Source organism: Dermacentor variabilis, chromosome 6 (genome assembly GCF_050947875.1).
Source record: "Dermacentor variabilis isolate Ectoservices chromosome 6, ASM5094787v1, whole genome shotgun sequence".
NCBI classification, from domain to species: domain Eukaryota; kingdom Metazoa; phylum Arthropoda; class Arachnida; order Ixodida; family Ixodidae; genus Dermacentor; species Dermacentor variabilis.
The window spans coordinates 31591110-31601625 of NC_134573.1; the positions used below are offsets into that span (position 1 = coordinate 31591110).

General features: G+C 43.7%; 1 long non-coding RNA gene and 1 pseudogene across 1 annotated transcript; one reads left to right on the forward strand and one right to left on the reverse strand.

Moving 5' to 3' along the window:
- Positions 1-477: 477 nt before the first annotated feature.
- On the reverse strand, positions 478-3725 carry LOC142584117 (uncharacterized). Its single transcript, XR_012828703.1, has 3 exons — positions 3663-3725; positions 1609-1683; positions 478-517 (listed from the first exon to the last, which is right to left on the reverse strand). It is a non-coding gene; the product is annotated as an uncharacterized LOC142584117 (long non-coding RNA).
- A 4305-nt stretch (positions 3726-8030) lies between these two features.
- Positions 8031-9812, forward strand: LOC142586084 (uncharacterized; annotated as a pseudogene).
- The last annotated feature ends 704 nt before the right edge of the window (positions 9813-10516 follow it).

Here is a 10516-nt window from a genome sequence, read left to right on the forward strand (position 1 = left end):
GGTAAGATCAACAGGTGGTTCAGTGCTGCTTTAGAGCATTAAAATAGCAAGAGAGTTTCAGTGTCATCTGCTTTTATATTTGTCGCTCAGATAAGCCAAAACAAAGGCCGACTTGTGCATATTGGTCTGCACAGCAACACAGTGACAAGGTTTACAGCCACAGGCAAAATGAAGGTGCTACTACAGCAGACATCCATTAAGTCAACTCCAGTGTATAAGATCCGAACCAAAGGTTGTGGCTGAAGCCCATACATTTCCATGAGACGAAATTTTTTTGTTATTGAGATCCTAAAATTCAACTTTGTTGGAGAATTCATACTTGGCTGGTCATCGCACATGTGTTAGACCCTAATGGTGACTGCATTGGTTTTAAGAACTCTAATAAAAAGGACCAGAGTTGTTCAATGAAAGACATTGCATAGTTATTGTATAAAAAGCTTACAGGGAGGTGCAGGCAGCTTCAGTCGAGGCGATGCAGCTGCATCCTCGTCGTCATCCCCATGGCAAGCATCATTGCCTGAAGATTTATGCATGTACAATTATTTTTGACGCACTATGCAGGGTGTTTCACATAACTTCAGCCAAACTTTGAAAATATGCGGAACAAACCAAGGTAATGTTGCTTGCCATCGGTAGGAGCTGCTCAGATTATTTTTACATTCTGCTTAAACACATAATTAGTCTTAATTAACTTTCCAGTATTATAACTAAATGAAAAGTGTCAAGGAGGAAATTGTAGAGCAACATGATGAACTCCCGATACAGCTTTCTGTTGCTCAATACATGCTACATAAAAGTGTTTTCCCGAGAGTGAAACAAGCCCGCTAATACACGCAAAATTGCCACACGACTGGCTGCTCAAGGCACTTTGCGTGTATTCGCAGGCTTCTTTCATACTTGGAAAAACAATTTTATGTAGCACGTATTGAGCAACAGGAAGCCGTATCGGGAATTTTTCATTTTCTACAATGTTGTCATTGGCACTTTTCATCTATTTTGAGAAGATGATTAGTGAAGTTAGAGAGAACTTAAAAAAAATATCTCAGTATCACCAAGCGACAGCAAAAAACTGCTTGGTTTGGTCCAGCTACATGGCATTTGCATATCTTTAGTTTGGCTCAAGTTACGTGGAACACTCTGTATACTAAATTAACACTTCAGAACTTTTCAAGGCAAAGGTAGTCGTGAAAGAAAAAGTGGGCTGCTTAAATAGGATGAAGCTCAAAAAAAGGGGGGGGAGAGAAAATCCCCCATACAGCTTCCTTGAAGAAAAAAAAAGTACTGCAGTAAAAGAAAGATCATTTTGGTTCATGTACTCAACAATATACCACCATTTTTTGGGACAGTTATAGAGCTACCCAGGAGGCAAGCACATGGCAACACAAGGTTAAATTAATCTGGAAGTTGCTGTACTGTATCCTGCTAACGTTTATTGCATGCACTTCGACTTGCCAGTTCTGCCTGATGCCTACATCTGCTAGCTTCCTGGTCAGCCGTCAGCAAAGCGACTGCTCTGTAAATGTAGCCCTGATCTAAATTTGCCTTCCCTTCTCCCATAAGCACAAACATTAAAAAAACAAAAAAGAAAAAAAAAACAGAAGCACTTACCCGACTGCTCTGTTGTGTCAACACCAGACAGAGCTTCTGCTCTTTTCACTCGTCTCGTAGCCTTGTCATAAGTGCCTTTGAACAAAGAACAAATATTTCAATACAGATTATAACAGACACTAGAACAAGCAAGCTGCTAAGCTGTGCAGGCAACATTCTGCAACAGACAAATGTCATGAACAAGAAATTTGTGACCACTGAAAATGCCCACAGCAAACTGCAGACATTGTGCACAAGGTTGCACAGCTATGATGACATCAAAGTATCAGTGGTACAAATTAACATAACACAGGAACTGAAGAATGACACTAAAGGATTAGTTTGCCATTTTTTTTATTCTTTGCAAGTTTTCAGTTCCACAGTGCCCACAGCCAATGTTATGACACATCAGACTGTCATGCCCCTGAGAATATCTTAATAAAGAAATAGCCAGTTAATACATGTCCCTTTCACAATGCAAAAATGCAGATTGCATTTGCTATAACTTAGAATGGAAACATCCAAATGGCAAAGAGGTTCAAGCCTCTAGGTGCACTGTTTATAAATTTAGATGTTAAACAAGCTTTGAAATTTCTAAGCTCGTTTTACACCTGAAAGCTATTGGTCAAAAATGACAAGAGTGAATGGACTGCACAAAAATGCGCTGTTAATATTCAAGCCATTGCTAATTATAAGGCTACAGGCACTGCAAGCTAGACAGGAGAAAATTGTTCATAAGAAGACACCACAAAGGCTTGTTTAATTTTCTGGACATGCAACAACGGCGCTTGCTAACAATAATTACGACTTTATTTTATTTATTATATATTTATTATTTACACGACTTCATCATACATAAACCTTAAAACAAATTTAAGGGGGGCACGACAGAACTGTGTTCGTCCCAACCACCGTGGTCTTAAAGGGACACTAAAGAGAAAAATTATTTCTTCTGCATCAGTAAATTACTCATCAGCATACACAAAGAAAAGTAAGTGCATGTTCTTCAGAGTTCAGTTGAACTAAACTAGTATTCATAACGCCCAACATCCAAGTAGCAAAGCTAAGTAATGACACAATGTTTTATTTGTTCTAATTGTCAAGATGTCAATTAGGTAAATGCCATCAGAACAGCCTGTTTCCAGCAAGGAACGCATTATGTGCTTATTCTTTCTAGCAATGAGCGCCCCCCCTCCCCCATAATATATGAAAAAGATAATGTGCATGCATTTGCACGGCCTTGAAACTGTCTTGGGTAAGCAAGCTGTCAATTTCCTCCCTTCTGTTGCTTCCGAGCTCCGATATTTATTTATAACACAAATATTCTTTCCACAATGCACCAACAGCTCCCGATTATTATTAAATACCAATACAAAAGAAATCCACAACTCTGAGTGGTGAGCCTGCGACGAACAGTTTACTGTTCTGCTGAGACTGTTGGATGGCACTGCAACCTTTTGAACTGGGTGCGCAGACACATGGTATGAACTGGGGAGGAAGAGTTAACTTGTGACACAGGTGTGGATGGTAATGTAAATGATAAAAAAAGCACTGTGTGATATATTTTGCAACGACCAGCAAGAGACGGTAGAGTACAAACAGTATTGTTCGATATCATTTTAATATTATGCGATGAACTTTCTTGAAATGAATCCCGTATTGATGCAGAACATTCAAGCTTTGATATAATTAATTAGTTATATAAGAGATGCTTCAATGAATAAACGATATGGAAAAACTGCGACGAACATATCCAACCAAATGGTTTGTCATTTACAATGTATGCTATGTGCACATCCCAAGTTAGGTTAGCGGTGATATGTGCGCCAAGATGTTTGTACGAAGATGTATGTTCCTGTAATGTTATTTAGAAGATAAACAGGCATTGTGTTAGTAGATCTAGACACGCACAAATTTGACTTAGTAATGTCTAATTCCAGTGTGTCAAAAATTGAGAACTGTGTGACCTATTACAGATCATTTCAGTCTTATATTTAATCTCACGTGTCCAAAGCAATACCAAAAAATACTAAAGCAAGCAAAAGGCAGATTATGTTATGAATGTAGTCACTTACTGCACCTCGCCATCACAACGACGGGATAAGTCCCCCAATCTTGCTGTGGCGCAACTTGGTTCTTTTATCATGCTCTTTACTTCTGACCCCTTGACACATTGGGGCCGGAAGCAAAGGTCTTCATTTTCTTCTAGCCATGATGTTGGCACAACTGCCAAGCAGTCGTTCTCTTCGGGGAATTTCACCACCCTATATGGTTTTGGCATCCTGCATAGACAAAGCAGTTGAGGAGGTGGCCAGAAGGTTGTACCGATTTCATTCACTCATAAAGCACTGCGCGAGTCAAAATTCAGGCCAAGAATGCTGCTGCAACAACACTCAGGCTAGAACTTTTTAGTAAGAATTCAATATCTAATGAGATGAGGAACTGAGGGGACCAATCTTTTGTTACAACTATATGAAACCAGCAGACAATAAAGCAAAGAAATGGAAAGGAAGAAAGCATAAAAGTAATTGTGAATTTTAATTTAAATGGAGAAATTATAAGGAAAAGGGAAATGAGCGTGGAAAGAAGGCAACTGGACAATGTTGGAAACGAACCCACCAGCTCCCACATACACTGCTGTAACATTTGTGCTGTGGCAATTATCCTCCCACCCACTTATTTTGGCACTTGCTCTTGTGTACAAAATCTGGCAATGGAGTTTAGCCAGCACCGTTTCAGGTCATGGCAGCAGACGAAGCATATGCTGTTTTAACCACAGGAACCATTCAGTAAAAGAAACTTAGGAGCAGGCACCTGGTAATGCAGATGTGGTTTCGGCTGCCATCAGCAGCAAGTTGCCTTTTCATCAACATTAATTTCTCATAATACTTATTCATCTAAATTAAAACAAGAGCCATTTGTCTGTTGGATTCATTATGTTCTGCGAGGAAACAGACCATGCAGGTATCAGTCATGGGAGCAATATTTGTAAAGGAGGTGCTTCGTAATCCCTCGCTGGTGAAATAGTGAATAGGCATCTCCATATATCAACCCACGAGTTCCTAGAGAAATCCCCTGTACTGCAGACTCCTTACCCCGAGTGAGTCCTCAAAGCAGACATAGCACACTCCCAATTTCATATACATTGAAGTTGATAATAAGTACCATCACAGCAGCAGAAAATTACTGAGCAACTATAGAATGCAAACTAGGCTTGCCTTAGGCTAGAAGATGGTGCAACACCTTATTCTGAACACAATAGGCAATTTGAATCGGAAGGCAGCTACACTAAAATGCTGTTCTCAGAACAAAATAAATTTGTTAACTGACCCATCTTTGCATTTCTTTTATGAAAAAAAGACAATGCACCATTGTCTGCCTAAGCAGATCCCTCTATTGAAGTGCGACTTTTTCAAGATCTGAAATGCTTTGCTATGCATGTTAACAAGCCATAGTATGACAGATAATCCTTGTTACTCTGACAGACAAGTGCAGCCAAGCTAGGTCTGGAACAGAATCCAATTTCTGAATTAGACTTTGGGAAAAAGTAAATTAAATTCAGAAGTCAGGCTCTAATTGCAGAACAATGGCCAGCGCCTCATTTGAACACCCCACACACTTGATGCAGAAATCTATTGTGCTAATGACCTTTTGGTGGCGAGTTTTTGTTGTGCAGGAAAGCGAAGTAGCCAGTTTTGCAAAGTGTTCATGGTGTATTATCCACATTCCGCGAACTGGTCTTTCAAATGGATTTCCACTGTATGTTCCATACTTGTAATGAAATGTAACAGTGAATGCAATGAAAAGACATGTCTGGTTTGTAAAGGACGAAAATCGCCTGTGTGGAAGCGCGACTGTCCCGAAGAAGAAATTGGTGTGCAAATTGGGTACAGAACCACTTCTACTGATGCAAGCCACTTTATAAACTTGCTGCGAAGCGGGTTGACACTACTGCAAATTATCTCGCAATTTTTGCCTAAGGATGCTGGCAAGACATCAGCACCTTGTCTAGCGTGCCAATGTTCGCATACATTTGCCACGAGTATAAGGAGCCATTCTACACCTAGTCTCCGTGTCGAGTACGGGGCACGCTGCAATTTTGATTTTTTTTTCTTCTATGCAGTGAATCTGTTTTAGAGGTTTTGCTAAAGGGTCCATTGGATTCCACAAGCCGTCCGCTATTTTGAAGCGCCGTTTGATTAACATAATCGATCCACGGCATAAGGCTGGAGGTTTCTGTGCACGCATGCGAAATCGGCCGTTTTATTAGGCACGTATCCTTTTGCACGACGTACATTCTCGTCTCCCATGAAGAATACAGCTAGCGGAAGCTGGTGAACATGTTTGCTCTAAGTTGTGAACAACACGTGGCTGAAGCGAAATGATACACTCCGACCTCATTTTGTGGCACTAAACCATACCACTCGTACGGGACGAACAAGGATCACTAAAGAAGACTTTTAGATAATTTTTCAGCCGCATTACTGTTCGCATAGAATTCACGTGGCTTTTTTTTTCTTAGCACCACCGCAGGAGCAGCGTCGGAATTCCTCGTGATACGACTCATTTATTTCCTGGCCGGCACGGTTGCGTGTGGACTCTGCTGCCCTAAAAGATGCCAGAGATGACATGTGGCCGGGTGACATTCGCAGATCCCTGACAGACCTCATGCAAGATCTGCTGTAGCTATTTTGCGCAAGTTGTGCATGAATTATACGCTTAGTGTCTTTCTGCGCTTCAAAAGAGCGCTCTACTCAATGCCATTCCGGAGTATAGCACATGTGCGCATGATCAGAGCTCATCTCGATATCACATAGTACGCGACCGATCACCTGGCCACACGTGCGCTGGCTGCATTGGGCACGTGCCGTTAACTACGCACATACTCGCACACGACGTTGACCCGTAGATGAGAATGCATATAAGGTACAATCCCGACACGAAAAACCTCGTACGAAAAAAAAGAAAAAGAAATGCGTACTCACGTGCACGTTGGGAACAAGGAAGACTGTCGATGGCGATGGCGCGACGATGTATCCCGCAGCTCTGGACGATAGACGATAGGAGAGAGAAAACCGAGGAACCGACGTTCTTTTATAGCCGCGAAATTTCTTGGCTTCACTATGCGCCACCTCTCGAATTGCCAGTCCAAAAGTGCATTATTACTTCATGAATTACGGCTCGTCATACGCAATGAAAACAAGCGCACCGGGAAGTGTGTTCGAGTCACGTGGGTCGCACCAGAATCAGAGAACGACAAAAACAAAAAGAAGTGTAATAATCATTGTTTTAATCCGATCCACAATCCAGCTATCCGTGGCGGCTTCGCTACGGTTCGTATCTGATGTAGGTGAATCGAACGCACCTAAGGTACGTTCGATTCACCTGCACCAGTTCGCAAAGTGCTGCACCTCGCCATTCGTTACAAAAGGTGCAGGAAAAGCGCAGAGCTGATTCACGATTATATTGCGCCCTCTCTACGCTCTCTATTGTCGGCGCCGGCTTCGTGCAGACCACAGCCTATTCTTACACCGTGGTGCAGACGTACAGGTGGTGGTATACAAACTTTATTTAGCAGACGTACAGGTGCGAAGCAGCGGCGCAGCAGACGACATAGCCCATATGCGCAAGCGCCGTTAAAAGCCCGCATACGTGCATCTGCCGTGTCCACGCAAGCGCGGGTGTATGAGCGCCTCAGAAGCTGATCATACCAGAAGTTCAGGATCTTTCAAACTTACGCACTCTGTACACATTAGTCGGACAGAACGCCTGCACCGCGTCTGCACCGCGTCTGCACCTTGTCATTCATTGCGAGTGTCGCGCTGTGCCTGCAGCGCAGAAATGGAGCTCCGAACTTCTCGCGAATCGATGTGAACTGGTTTTTAGTGGTGCGGGCGAATCAAACGAACCGTTAACACGAACAGACGAAAGTCCGTTCGATTCTATTTGGCTCATGTGCTAGCTGCTCGGCTGTTCCTTGCTGTGACTGACTGACTGCCCCACTGCGCTGCTGCTGTGCACGCCTTCGCCTCGCTGTCGTTTTGCGTTTTTTGGCACGGGTTGCAGCGTTGCGGCTTGGGCTTCTGACTCGTCTCTTTCGCACACCATGTCTTCCAAGTGGAGAAAATGTAGAGTCGTAAGAAAGGAATACGACAATATACTGAATGAACTAGGACTCGCGCGGCTTGTTGCTGGGCCTTCATCGGTTTCCCTGTCCAACGACAGAGCTGCAAGCACCACCTTTACGGACAGTGCTCGCGTAGCGCCACTTTCGCCTCCGAAGCTGGGAAGCAGCAGGCAATCGGGAAATTCAATTTCGACGGACGACGGGGGTGAGCCTCCACTCAAACTTGAAAGAGCAGTCGGGAAGCGAAGCCTTAGTCAGCAGCGTCTGCGGACAAGGTGCACATTTTGTTGAAGAATTCCAATCAGAAATTGTGGATATGTCTTCACGTGAGCACAGCGACTCTGATAGTAGCTCAAGTGACAATCAAATCTCAAGCAAATCTTGGGATGAGCCTGATGACTTTGTTGCTTCAGACAGCTGCACGGGGCCAGATGAGGGAACAGCGCTCACTTGTAGCGTAGCGCTGTCTCGTGTATCTCCTGAACAAATGACAGCAAGTGAAGAGTTTGCTGTCATTGCTTCCAAACATAATATGACTCATGCATGCATTAACGATGTCCTCGATTTCTGCCGTCGAAGAGGCTTCTGTGACCTTCCAAGGGATGCTAGGACAGTTTTGAGAACTGAGCGCAAAGCTCAGGTGGAGCAAAATGGGTCTTTTGTGCACTTTGGCCTTGCAGCCGGAATTCGTCAAGTGTTGCCGCCGGGGCAAGTAGTTCCAAGTGAACTGAAGCTACAGGGCAACATCGATGGAGTCCCTCTTTACAGAAGTAGCCAGCTTGCCTTTTGGCCCATTTTGTGCCTCATTACAAACGTGGAGGCATCACCACCATTTGTTGTAAGTGTGTATTGTGGTGCAGGGAAGCCACCATCTCTGCAGGATTATCTAGAGCCGTTTGTGCGAGAGGTCTCGGAGCTTGCGTCTGAAGGGTTAAGCATAGGAGATGTTCGAGTACAGGTGAGCATTGAAGCCATGGTGTGCGATGCTCCAGCAAGGAGCTACGTGAAATGTATTGTTGGCCACACTGGCTATTATGCGTGTGAGCGATGCAACCAAAAAGGGCGGCACATTGAAAACAGGGTCACATTTCCCAAACTGCACGCACCAACACGAACGAATGCATCATTTCGATCTCAAAAGAACAAGCGCCACCATTCTGGTTTTTCACCATTCCTATCGCTTGATGTTGACATGATTGCATTTTTCCCATCTGAATACATGCACCTCGTTTGCCTGGGAGTCATGCGACGACTCTTAAAGAATTGGGTATGCCAAGGCCACAGTAATAGATTGAGCAGACTGCAACGTTGCCAACTAAATGAAAGCCTGCGAGAGGCATCCAAAGCATTTCCAACATATTTCCAGCGAAAGACAAGGGGTACAGAAGAACTTGATCGTTGGAAGGCAACAGAGTTTCGAACATTCCTCCTTTATGTGGGGCCTGTTGTCCTAAAGCCCCTTCTGCCTCCATCACACTACAAACATTTTCTCATGTTTCATGTAGCTATCAGAATTTTAGCATCACCTCAGTACTACTGTGAATACAATGATTTTGCCAAAGATGTGCTGAGGTATTTTGTTCAAGAGTTTAGTGAGCTATACGGAAGAAACCAGCTTGTGTACAATGTGCACTCACTAATTCATCTTGCTGACCAGTGCCGGGACCATGGCCCATTGGATCAGTTTAGTGCATTCCCTTTTGAAAGCTACCTTGGACGAATGAAGAAGTTGCTGCGATCCTAAAACAAGCCACTTTCACAGCTAAGTAGGAGAATCTCTGAACTTAGGCACTCGACCAAGAACCAAGTCGAGCAGAAACTGCAACATGTGAAGCCTGGGGACTGCTTCCTGATTGACAGTGCTCCTGTGGTTGTTCTGGAAATAATGGGAGACTACTTCAAGGGAGGGATTTTACCAAATGCCAGGGACTTTTTCAAACTTCCACTCAAGTCATCTCAGTTGAATATTTGGCGCTGCAACACCTTAAGTAATAGAACTAAGGTCTGGCCTCTTGATGAGCTCCGGAATACTGCTCAGTGCCTGAGGCTTAACTACAAGCAAGGACATGTTGTTGTTCCTATTTTGCACTTTCACTGAAGCTGTCAGTGGTCGGCGGACTTATATTAACCCAGACTGCCATAGTCAGTCATCTGACTGCCATATTGCTATGCCTCCAATGGCCACAATGTCTGTTCTATATGAGGCCGACAGTTGGGCTAGTTGGAATTCAAAGACAAAGACATTTTCAAAGAAAAGTTATCCTTTTGTCTCTGCACCTCTTTTCATTTTTCTTATGTGCTGGAACATGTCCTTGTTTGTTCTATTGTCATTGTCGCGAATCACCTATTCAAGGCGTGTTCAAGCTTTCTGCATCAAGCATCATGTCATTAATACAGTCATTAGCACTATTGTCCAGAGTGCTTGAATGGCACCCTTTGACCTGCCCAGGTGGCATTTGGTGGCAACACTGGATTCGAGGTAACATACAGCTGTGTATAGATTGCTGCACTTACGTTACTTCCCTAATCTTTCTCCTCACAGGCCTTCGTGTCTTCCGCAGCTGCAATTTCCTGAAGGCACTGCATTGCCACTGAGCAAAAGTAGAGATAACACATGGCAAAACTTTCAGCAGCACACGCCAGGATGTGTTATCTTGACTTTTATTCCATGGCACCTTCAGACACTACAGTGATCAGTGCAGCAGTGCAAGACCCGGTCCAATGACAGAGCTGCAAGCTCCCCATTTGAGGACTGCACTTGTATAGCACCACTTTTGCCTCAGAAGCCGGGAAGCAGCATAC